This window comes from Solanum verrucosum, unplaced genomic scaffold (assembly GCF_900185275.1).
Source record: "Solanum verrucosum unplaced genomic scaffold, falcon-dt-bn FXZP01000060.1, whole genome shotgun sequence".
NCBI lineage: Eukaryota > Viridiplantae > Streptophyta > Magnoliopsida > Solanales > Solanaceae > Solanum > Solanum verrucosum.
Window position 1 is genome coordinate 810,676 of NW_026020129.1, and position 11,387 is coordinate 822,062.

Sequence of the window (11,387 nt, forward strand, 5' to 3'; positions counted from 1 at the left end):
CAAAAGATCAATGTATCATCAGCGTACTACAAATGGGTAATCTCCAAGTTTGAGCTTCCTTGTGTGAAGCCTTGAATCCCTTCAACCAGCTATTTTCTTGAGCAATTTTCAACATATCATTAAGACTTTCTATGGCAATGATGAAGAGGAAAGGAGATAATGGGTCTCCTTGCCTTAGGCCTCTCTGTGAGGAGAAGAAACCGGTAGGGGAACCATTGATAAGAACAGAGAAATTGACTGTGCTTATGCAGAACTTCATCCATCTTATACATCTGCCTCCAAATCCTCTTTTGGAGATGGCCTCCAGCAAAAAATTCCAATTGAGGTGGTCATAAGCCTTTTGTATATCTAGCTTGCATAGAATGCCCGGTATATTGCTTCTGACTCTAGAGTCCACTAGTTCATTTGCCATGAGGATGGCATCCATTAATTTCTCTTGATTTGATTGATTGACAGTAGAAGACTGAGTGATCTTCTTTCCTTAGGTAATTACATCATTTCTATTTTGGCTCTAGTAAGGATAACCCAAAGAATTTTGTCTTCAATCAAGGGTGTAGATAGGATCCTTGATTGGAAGTATATGTATGTATCAGATACGTCCATATATATCAATTTCTTTTGTTGATGTTGCGCATATATGATTTTCTTGATTGTTGGTTGTTGCCTTCCATTGATTGGGCTATCTTTGACAATCTTCTAGGATTGTGTCTTTTTCTTTATGTCCGTCTTGTCCCATCGTCTGGGGATGATTTCCTTTTCTGAGCAGCGTGCTTCTTTTTTCTTTGATCCTACGTTGTTTAGTTATTAGACGTTATCACCATTAAAATGGAATATAGCTAACAATCAAAAGAAGATTTAGAGACAACTCCCCCTTTTGATGATGACAATCAAAAGAGGATTTAGAGACAATTCCACTTCCCTGTATGGTGTGCTCCCCCTCTGGGTGTGCTGGAGTCGGAGTTGAGTTGCTCCCCCCAATGTGTGTTGGAGTTGAGTTGCCTCTGATCTGATACTTCTCCCCCTATTGACATTATCAAAAAGAAAAAGAGGGTAAGAGTAGACCAGGTATAGTGCAAAAGAACCATCCATCTAGACATAACAATAGAGGGTATGCAAAACATTCATGCAAACAATAGAAATAAAACATTCATGCAAAATAAAAGTAGGGGGTTGGACATCCCCATTACAGAGCATATTCAAGAAGGGGCAAAGCGGCCCCGGAGAACATGAAGTTTCAAAAATAGCAAAACAGAGGAGTTTAACGACAGGCAAGATAGTAACAGAGAGTGTTGATGATCCGCTCAGAAAAAAAGAGTAGTAGGTGCGTTCAGTGTCACGAGCAACGTTGGAGTAGGAGGTCTAGACGAAAACTGCAAAAGTGGTCTGGGAAGAGTCGGCTTTCTTCTGAAGTGAGTCAACTCAATTGATCAATTTGTTAACAGTCTTCACTTCAGTTGTCTTGAGGCTCTCCAGGGCCAGTCACAACTTTCCGACATCAGTTCCTGTGTCCTTGGTATGCTTGCTATGCTGAAGTATCTAGTCCACTAACTCCTTTATCTCCCGCACCCTGTCTTCTACCACCAAGAGTCAACTCCTGATATCAATTGTCTCGTTAAACAAGTCACTGACTGACTTTGTTGAGTTCTTTGCTGGTTTGGGTTAGTCCACCTTAGCCTTAATGAACCCCTTCTTTGACCACTTGTCATCAGTGAGCACATACCCCATGTTACCAACTGCACATGTATTGTAGGTGGAGGACACCTCAACATGAGTGTAGTCTGAGAGATCGACTAGAGAGGCTTCCAAAATTCTGGAAATGATAAGTCCATAGGGAAGACTAGCATGAGACTCTATTTTAGCAGCACTTTCGATCATGTATTCATGAAATCATTTAGTCCAAATTGATCTTGTACCTTTTCAATAAGCAGTAGAGAACAATAACATCTCTGGAGGAGAGACTATTGAGAGCTACTTTGCGAGGAATCAGAGTGGTAGCAATAATGTGGGCCAAAATTCTGCTCTCGAAGTACAGTGTGGAGGGACCAAAATCAGACAGATTTGAATTGGTATCAGAGCAGGTCTCACCTATCTGAAGTGTTTAACCAAATTGAGAAAAGATCAATGGCAAACTACCAAATTCTTGGTGCAATCATGAAAGACAGCCACTCCTCTAATCGACCTCCTTACTTCAATTGTCAACACTACTCTCACTGGAAAAACAAATTTAGTATCTTTGTTCAATTAAATGATTTTCAGGCATGGGTTGTGATCAAGAAAGGACCAAAATCCATTCTAGGAATCATTAGAAAGGAATCTAATAGCAAGATCAATTTGGAGTCTTTTAAGGTAACGAAAGAACAACAAGAGATAATCCAAACTAACGCTAGAGCTATCAGTTTGTTGTATTGTGCAGTTAACGGAGCAGAATACGACAAAAAATTTCTGTGTGAAACTGCAAAGGAAATGTGGGAGGATGTAGATAGGATCCTTGATTGGAAGTATATGTTTGTATCAGATATGTCCATATGTATCAATTGTTGATTACTGATTTCTCTCCTTCTGCTGATGCTGTGCATTTCTGATTTCCTTGCTTGTTGGTTGCTGACTTTCACATTTCTGCTTCCCTTGATTGTTGGTTGCTAACTACAACTGCTTTGACTATCTTCTAGGATTGTGCCTTTTTCTTTATGCTTGCACTGTCCAGTCGTCTGGGGATGATTTCCTTTTCTGGGCAGTGTGCTTCCTTATTCTTTGATCCTATATTATTTAGTTATTAGATGTTATCATCATTAAATGAATATAAGCTAACAATCTCAACTACTAGTTATCGACCTCCCAAACTACCGAAAGTACTTTTTCTTTATCAGCAACTTTAGTCTGAGCCCAGCTGTTGCTGCACCATTCATTAAACAAGAAAGAAATAGCCGTTCGTCACATGATTATATTTTTGTTTTCTCTTCGTGTCATTAACAAGTTGTCGAGATTAACAAAGAATTTTTTCACTGTGTTGGTCACAATGCAGCTAATGTCTAATGGTCTGCACTTTTCAATTTTTCTCAATATGGATGTTTTGACTTTGCATTCTAACAAAGTAATGCGTAGTGCAAACCGTTAACTTGTTAAGTTAATAATTGTGTTTGTTATCAGAAAACCAAAGATAAAAAAACATATACGAAATGCCCAATGCACCTTGTTTTTGTGGCTCTTCCATTTGGGATTCATCTTAACAAGGGAAAGCTGAAAGGGGTAAATGAATTTAGGCAAAACCTTTTGGAAACTCTTAATTGAGGGTAAGTAAATTATTAGGAGTTAAACTGTATATAGGAGTCTCTGTGTATGTATTATTTTCTTTTATTACAATATATTATATATGGACACATAATTAGATCTGTAGAGGAAGATACTACATATATTTTCTTCTCCAATTCTTGTTTTTATATAGAATCAGAGCCAATCTATCCTTGTTAGTAATTGTTATATATTGTGTTCCCCAATGTTGGGCTTTGATTACATTGTTCACTCTCCAGTTGACAGGCCTGAATGATGTGTTTGTTTTGTCCTTGTGTCTATTGAACATTTTTTTGTCTATAAGTTAGTTTTCGGGGTTGAGTTAACTCTATTTTCTCCGCTTGGATGATGCCAAATTGTATGAATAAGATCAAACTGGCAAGCAAGCAATTATATTGTCTCTCTCTTTATATACTCATTTTTCATCTTCGAACACCATCATATTCTCTCTCTCTCTCTCTTATTTAACCACATCTAATGTGATTCAACAACGATGGCTTCTTCAGCGAGAAACCATCTGTTAGCGATCACTCTCCTCATATTAACTTGTCTGACAACTTCATCTTCCAGCCAAGAACCTGAAGCCATTCTCCTCCTCAAGTTCAAGTCTTCACTCACAAACACCACCTCACTTAGCAGCTGGGATCCCTTGGTGCAGCTTTGCAATGGCAACGTTTCGAATTGGAACGGATTGCTTTGCTTCAACGGAGAATTCTTCGGTCTCCGTCTTAATTGAATCCATGGGATTATCAGGGAATCTCGATATCCACACACTTTCCCAATTAACTTCTTTAAGTGTTATGAACAATAACTTTGAAGGGTCATTTCCGAACGTGAGGAAACTTACAGGACTGAGAAGTTTGTTATTTTCAAATAACCATTTCTCCGGTGAGTTGCCAGATGATATTTTCACTGGAATGAAGTTCATGAGGAGAATTTTAATGGCGAATAATGAGTTTACAGGCTCGTTATTGGGAATTCCAAAACTTGTTGAGCTGCAGGTACAAGATAAATCAGTTTGATGGTAGAATACCGGCATTTGCTCAACAGGATTTACGATTAAACGTTGCAAATAATAGACTTGAAGGTCCAATACCACCTCAACTTATAAGCAGTCAAAGTGCAAAGCTCATTTGAAGGTTAGTTTTCCTTGAAGAAAAATGTTCTTGGTTATATTTTATAGGTTTCTTTGAAAAAAGAAGCATATAATCAATTGGTTTAACTGAATCCACCGTTTTTACACGCAATATATATAATAATTGTGAAAAAATCATTACAATTTTGTTTTCGTTCCATTTTATGTGAGGTGGTACTATTTGTGGGGATTTTGAATCATTAGCTATGTTAACTTGTACTTTTTGAATAGTTTTCAAATACATAAATTTTACTTTAAAATTTTTGAAGGATGTATACTAGAATTCATAGTCAAAATTAAGGGGTAGAGTGTATAAGAATAATGCAAAATATAGTGAATTAGTAATGCTTGCATTAGTAACGCTTGTATTAGTTATGCTTGCATTAGTTATGATAAGATTTTTTTTATGCAATGTTTGATTTGGTGTACTAAAAATATTATGCATTACATAGTTTTTTTAGAAAAAATATTTGTTTACAAAAATACCCTCAACAAATATAATGGAAAGGATGTAAAAAAAGTTTTTGAGGGCAATTGTGTCTTTAATAATGTTAATGCATGCATTAGAACCCATTGCATTACCAATGCATAGAAATAGATGGTATTAGTAATACACTCTTCAATACACAATAGAGTGTATTACTAATACAAGCATTAGTTATGCATAGGTTAGAAAAGTATACCAAACAAGGTACTAATAATACATCAAGTTAATGCAAGCATTATTTTCTTCAATACACTCTACCAAACGACCCCTAAGTGTTTTAATCCTTGTATTCTGAATTCTTTCGCATAAATTCCAATGAAGGGAGTAACAAGCAGTAACTTTGGATCATATACTTTTAAAAGTGTAATGGTTTTTATTAGTGATAAGAACTTAAATGTAACGTTGAATTCATTTATTTAAATTCCTATATCGCCTTAGAACAAAGTATTTGCAGAATGCATAGAAATCATGATCATGCATATGCTCCAAATACTTTTTATTTTTTGTTAAAATAAACATACATATAATTTTTTTTATTGTGTTCACTTTTGTGTGGATGAAACAGGAAATTTGGGCCACCATGTCCACCTTCAAAGTAGAAGAAAGGAAATAATGAAATTGAATCAGTCGAGGCGTGCGAAAGCTGGTTTAGACACCACAATTATCTAAAAAAAAATAAGTTGTTGAAATGTAGTTGAGTGATGAAAAAATACAAAGTATATGTTATTTTGTTTTCCTAGTCATTGAATAATAGAATTACGAAGGTAAAATATATGTGTCCGTCTGATATTAATTTTTACTTAGTAAAATTATATTACTTAGTTTAATGTAAACATGCGATTGAGAAATATTTACCATGTTATAATCAAATCTATTTCACTCTGAATTGTAATCACGTTTAGAACCAACAAGTTTTCACCAATTAACAATTACTTGGCAAATTTAATTGTAGAAAAATTCAAGACATTATTTTATTTTTCACAGAATTAAAATGAGAAGTTACACTCCATTTTTTTTAATAAAAAACGCTTTATCTTTTTAACATTGGACTATAGTACTCCTTCCTACTTTTACTTATTTTTATACTAAAATAAATGTTTATTTTTATTTATTTAATTTAGAAAATCAAAAGATAATTTATCACTTAAATTCTAATTTACCCTTTATTAATAATTATAGTCACATTAAAAAAAATTAAATTTATTATATTTAAATAAATATAGTAAAATTGTCATTTTATTTATTATTTCTTCAAATCAATATTGTCCAACTAAAAATTATAGACTTTGCAACATTTGTCATTTGGTGTTTGGCCTTCCATAACAAGAAAAAGTTGAAAGAGAACAAGCAGAAACGTGTAAATGAATAATTTGCCGAAAGCTTTTGGAGATCTCTATGATATGTTTGGTACGGAGAAAAACATTTTATTGAAAAATGCTTTTCACTTTTGGTTGGTCATAGGATTTCTCTTAGAAAAAAGAGATATTTTCAAGTTCATTGTTGCATTTCACTCATCCAATTAGTGGCGGACGCAGGATTCTCATGAATGAATATCAATAATGGTTGTAATAAGAAAATAAAAAAATAATTATAAAGCCAATAGAGCTTCATCCAAATTCAATTCCCCAACTCTCACTCATTGACCATCCCACGGCCAAATTAGCCACCACCCTATCTCACCCACTATAGTTCTTGAAAGAATAATCACACAAAGAAAGAACGAAAAAGAAAAAAGTAATTCGAGCTCAAATTTAAAAAAACGCGTGACACAGAATTTAAAATATATAAAATATTTAACTTCTATACATTGATAACACAATCTTTTTTCTTAGGCTATTGTATCACCTAAAAAGTAATTAATGATATATATGCATGAGAAGTAATATTAGAAACTCGTAATAAAACACAAGTTACCTTTTATGCATATTAAATTTCATTGATTGTGCAAAAATTGTTTATACTTTTTCGATATGGAGTAAGTCATACCCAAATAAGAAAGGTAAAAATCAATAAATCCTGCTCGTTAAATTCTTTCTTCTATTTCAATTTGTTTGATTTGATTACAAGTGCAAATGTCAAATTAACTAATGTTTGATGTGAATTTAGATACAAAATCTTTAATAATCAGCATATCTGGAAAATATTTGAAAAAAACATGATAAAATTAAAAAAAGTGACGGTCCAAAAGTACTTCCTCCATTTCAATTTATTTGTTTTACTTTCCTTTTAAATTCGTTTTAAAACATACTGTTTCTTATTGTTTTTTAGCAACTCCTTAATTTGAACTTTCCACCTGATATGTGACATTTTAATACATTTGATATTTCTTTACTTAATGACTACAAGATTCAAAAGTCTTTTAGTCTTAAACTCTATATCAAGTTAAAATATGACAAACAAATTAAAACGAAAGGAATAAAAAAAAAACACCAAGTACTATTGTTTTTGCAAGAAGGTGAAAGATCTCAAGTTTCTTTAATAACAAAGCATGCATGAAGGAAATTCCTCTCCCTCCAATCCCCATTAGTCAACCTCTCACCCCACCACCACAACCCAACCAGTACAAACTATATGAACAATATACCTGGAAACTGGCAACAAGTTATACTAAAATAGCCGGCTAATACAGCTAATCATTTACTAGACCTTGTCAATCTCACCACTACTCAATTTGTTTTATTGTATCCCTCTGCCCTATCTATCTCAATTCAACAACAAAATCATAGCAATTCTCTCCGAATAAATTATCAAAAATATACATAAAACTTGTCTTGAAAACACTACTACCAATATCCTTCCTTATTTTTTTTTTCATCGAATCGAAAAAAAAATAAAAAATCCGATTCAATTTATTCATATATCATACAAATATAGTCGCGAAAAAAGGAAAGAAAAATCACCTGCAACGTAACCACCTTCAAACGATGGCTTCTTCAGCAAGAAACCATCGGTGCTTGTTGTTTTGTCTCGTGATGACGATCATGATAACTTCATCTTATGGTCAAGAGTCTGTACCAACTCTCCTCCTTAAATTCAAATCTTCGCTCGAAAACGCCACGTCATCATCATCACTCGGAAACTGGAATTTATTGGTGCCGCTTTGCACCGGCAACAATTCAAATTGGAACGGATTGCTTTGCTTCAACGGAAAATTCTACGGTCTCCGTCTCGAATCGATGGGATTATCGGGGAATCTCGATGTCAATACGCTTTCTCAGTTGACTAATTTGCTTACTATAAGTATTATGAATAATAATTTTGAAGGTCCGTTTCCGAACGTGAAGAAAATCGGAGGTCGATTGAGAGGTATGTTTTTGTCGAATAATCGATTTTCCGGTGAGTTGCCGGACGATGCTTTCGCCGGGATGAAGTCGATAAGGAGAATTTTAATGGCGAATAATGAGTTTACGGGGAAGATTCCGACGTCGTTATTGGGAATTCCGAAGCTTGTTGAGCTGCAGATACAAAATAACAAATTCAATGGAACAATACCGGCGTTTAGTCAGGAGGATTTTCAAATAAATGTTGCAAATAATAGACTTGAAGGTCCAATACCATCTCAGCTTAGCAGCCAAAGTGCAACCTCGTTTGCAGGTTAGAGTTTATCTTAAGGAAAGTTATACTCGTTTTAATTTGGTGGTTTCGTTTTGATTTGATATAGAGTTTAAGAAAGTAAAGAAAATTTTGAATCTAGAATTTTTTTGAATTGTGATTTAAATTAGTACTCCCTCTGTGTCACGATTATGTGACACTTTTCATTTATCAAGAGTTAAACACGACGTCACCTGCAAGATAAGGCCAAAAACAGTTTAAACTTGGTCGGAAATTTGCGCATGAAATCTTCAAATTTTTTAATTGAAATTTACGTAAATATTATTATAAGTCACAATAATTAACAGTTTAATATTTAAAAAATATATACAAAATTTACGATCAAAGATAGACTTGTTTGAATCTCGAAATTCAAAAAGTGCCACATAAATTGAGAGAATAATATATCAAGTGTACCAAAATATCGTATTATCTTATAATTTAAATAATAAAAAGTTGAAATTAAAAGATTTTCAAAAAGGTAAATGTACCAAAATATCATATAATATTATGGTTTAATAAAGAGCGTTAAATATTGAAAGACTTGATCAATTCGAATGGGAATGGTAGAAAGTGATGAAGCAAAATTTTACTATCATGTTAAACTTTATTATTATTACAAGAAAGAAGTTTACTAGAAATTGCGTTCAAAATAATTATTGAAAAACTTACGCCTATTAATATGTATATTGAAATTTATATGTTTGAATATGAATATACATATGAATATTAAAATTTAATATTAAATAACTAAGACTATTTTTAAAAAAATAAAAATTGAGTGCATAGATTTTGTTTTAAAATTTAAAATTACTAAATATAAAACTTTTAAAAATACTGTATATTAATTAATCAAATACATATTAAAATAATTTTTTAAAATTATATGAAGTACCGTTGGTGGGATGATGGCTAACAATGATAATTGTAAATGTTGATCGGAAATTTTGAAGGACGTATACTCGAATTCATAGTCAAAATTAAGTGTTTTAATCCTGGTATTTTGAATTCCTTCACATAAATTCCAACGAAGGGAGTAACAAACAGTAAATTTGGATCATATACTTTTAAAAGTGTAGTGGTTTTTATTAGTGATAAGAACTTAAATATAACGTTGAATTCATTTATTTAAATTCCTAAATCGCCTTAGAACCAAGTATTTGCAAAATGCATAGAAATCATGAGCATGCATATGCTCCAAATACTTTTTAATTTTAGTTAAAATAAACATACATATAAAATTTTTTATTGTGTTCACTTTTTGTGTGGATGAAACAGGAAATTTGGGCCTATGTGGGAAGCCGATGTCACCATGTCCACCTTCGATGTAGAAGAAAGGAAATAATGAAATATATCCGTTGAATCAGTCGAGGCGTGCAAAAGCTGGTTCAGACATCAGAGTTATCTAAAAAAAAATAAGTTGCTGAAATGTAATTGAGTTATTGAAAATACAAAGTATATGTTATTTTGTTTTCCTAGTCATTGAATAATGGAATTACAAAGGTAAGATATATGTGTTCGTTTGATATTAATTTTTAATTAGTAAAATTATATTACTTGGTTTAATGTAAACATGCAATTGAGAAATATTCACCATGTTATAATCAAACCTAATTCTCTCTGAATTGTAATCAAGTTTAGAACCAACAAGTTTTCACCAATTAACAATTACTTGCCAAATTTAATCGTAGAAAAATTCAAGACATTATTTTATTTATCACAGAATTAAAATGAGAAGTTACACACTCCATTTTTTTTAAAAACACGCTTTATCTTTTTTACATTGAACTATAGTACTCCATTACTACTTCTACTTATTTCTATACTAAAAATAAATGTTTATTTTTGCTTATTCAATTTAAAAGGTTAAAGAGATAATTTATCACTTAAATTCTAATTTATCCTTATTATTAATTGTAGATACATTTTAAAAAATTAAATTTATTATATTTAAAAAAAGATATAGTAAAATTATCATTTTATTTATTATTTCTTAAGAAGTGTATCAAATCAATATTGCTCAAATAAAAATTATAGACTTTGCAACATTTGTCATTTGGTGTTTGGCCTTCCTAAATAACAAGAAAAAGTTGAAAGAGAACAAGCAGAAACGTGTAAATGAATAATTTGCCGAAAGGTTTTGGAGATCTCTAGGATATGTTTGGTACGGAGAAAAACATTTTATTGAGAAATGCTTTTCAATTTTGATTGGTCATAGGATTTCTCTTAGAAAAAAGAGATATTTTCAAGTTCATTGTCTGCATTTCACTCATCCAATCAGTGACGGACGCACGCATGATTCTCATGAATAGATATATCAATGGTTGTAATAAGAAAATAAAAAAATAATTATAAAGTCAATAGAGCTACCCCAACTCTCACTCATTGATCATCCCACGGCCGAATTAGCCACCACCCTATCTCACCCACTATAGTTCTTGAAAGAATAATCACACAAAGAAAGAACGAAAAAGAAAAAAGTAATACGAGCTCAAATCTTAAAAAAATGCGTGACACAAAATTTAAAATATATAAAATATTTAACTTCTATACATTGATAACACAATCTTTTTTCTTAGACTATTGTATCACCTAAAACGTAATTAATTATATATATGCATGAGAAGTAATATTAGAAACTCATAAAATAACACAAGTTACCTTTTATGCATATTAAATTTCATTGATTGTGCAAAAATTGTTTATACTTTTTCGATATGGAGTAAGTCATATCCAAATAAGAAAGGTAAAAATCAATAAATTCATTTTTGCTCATTAAATACTTCTTCTGTTTCAATTTATTTTATTTGATTCTAAGTACAAATATCAAATTAACTAATGTTTTATGTAAATTCAAATATAAAATCTTTAATAATCAACATATCT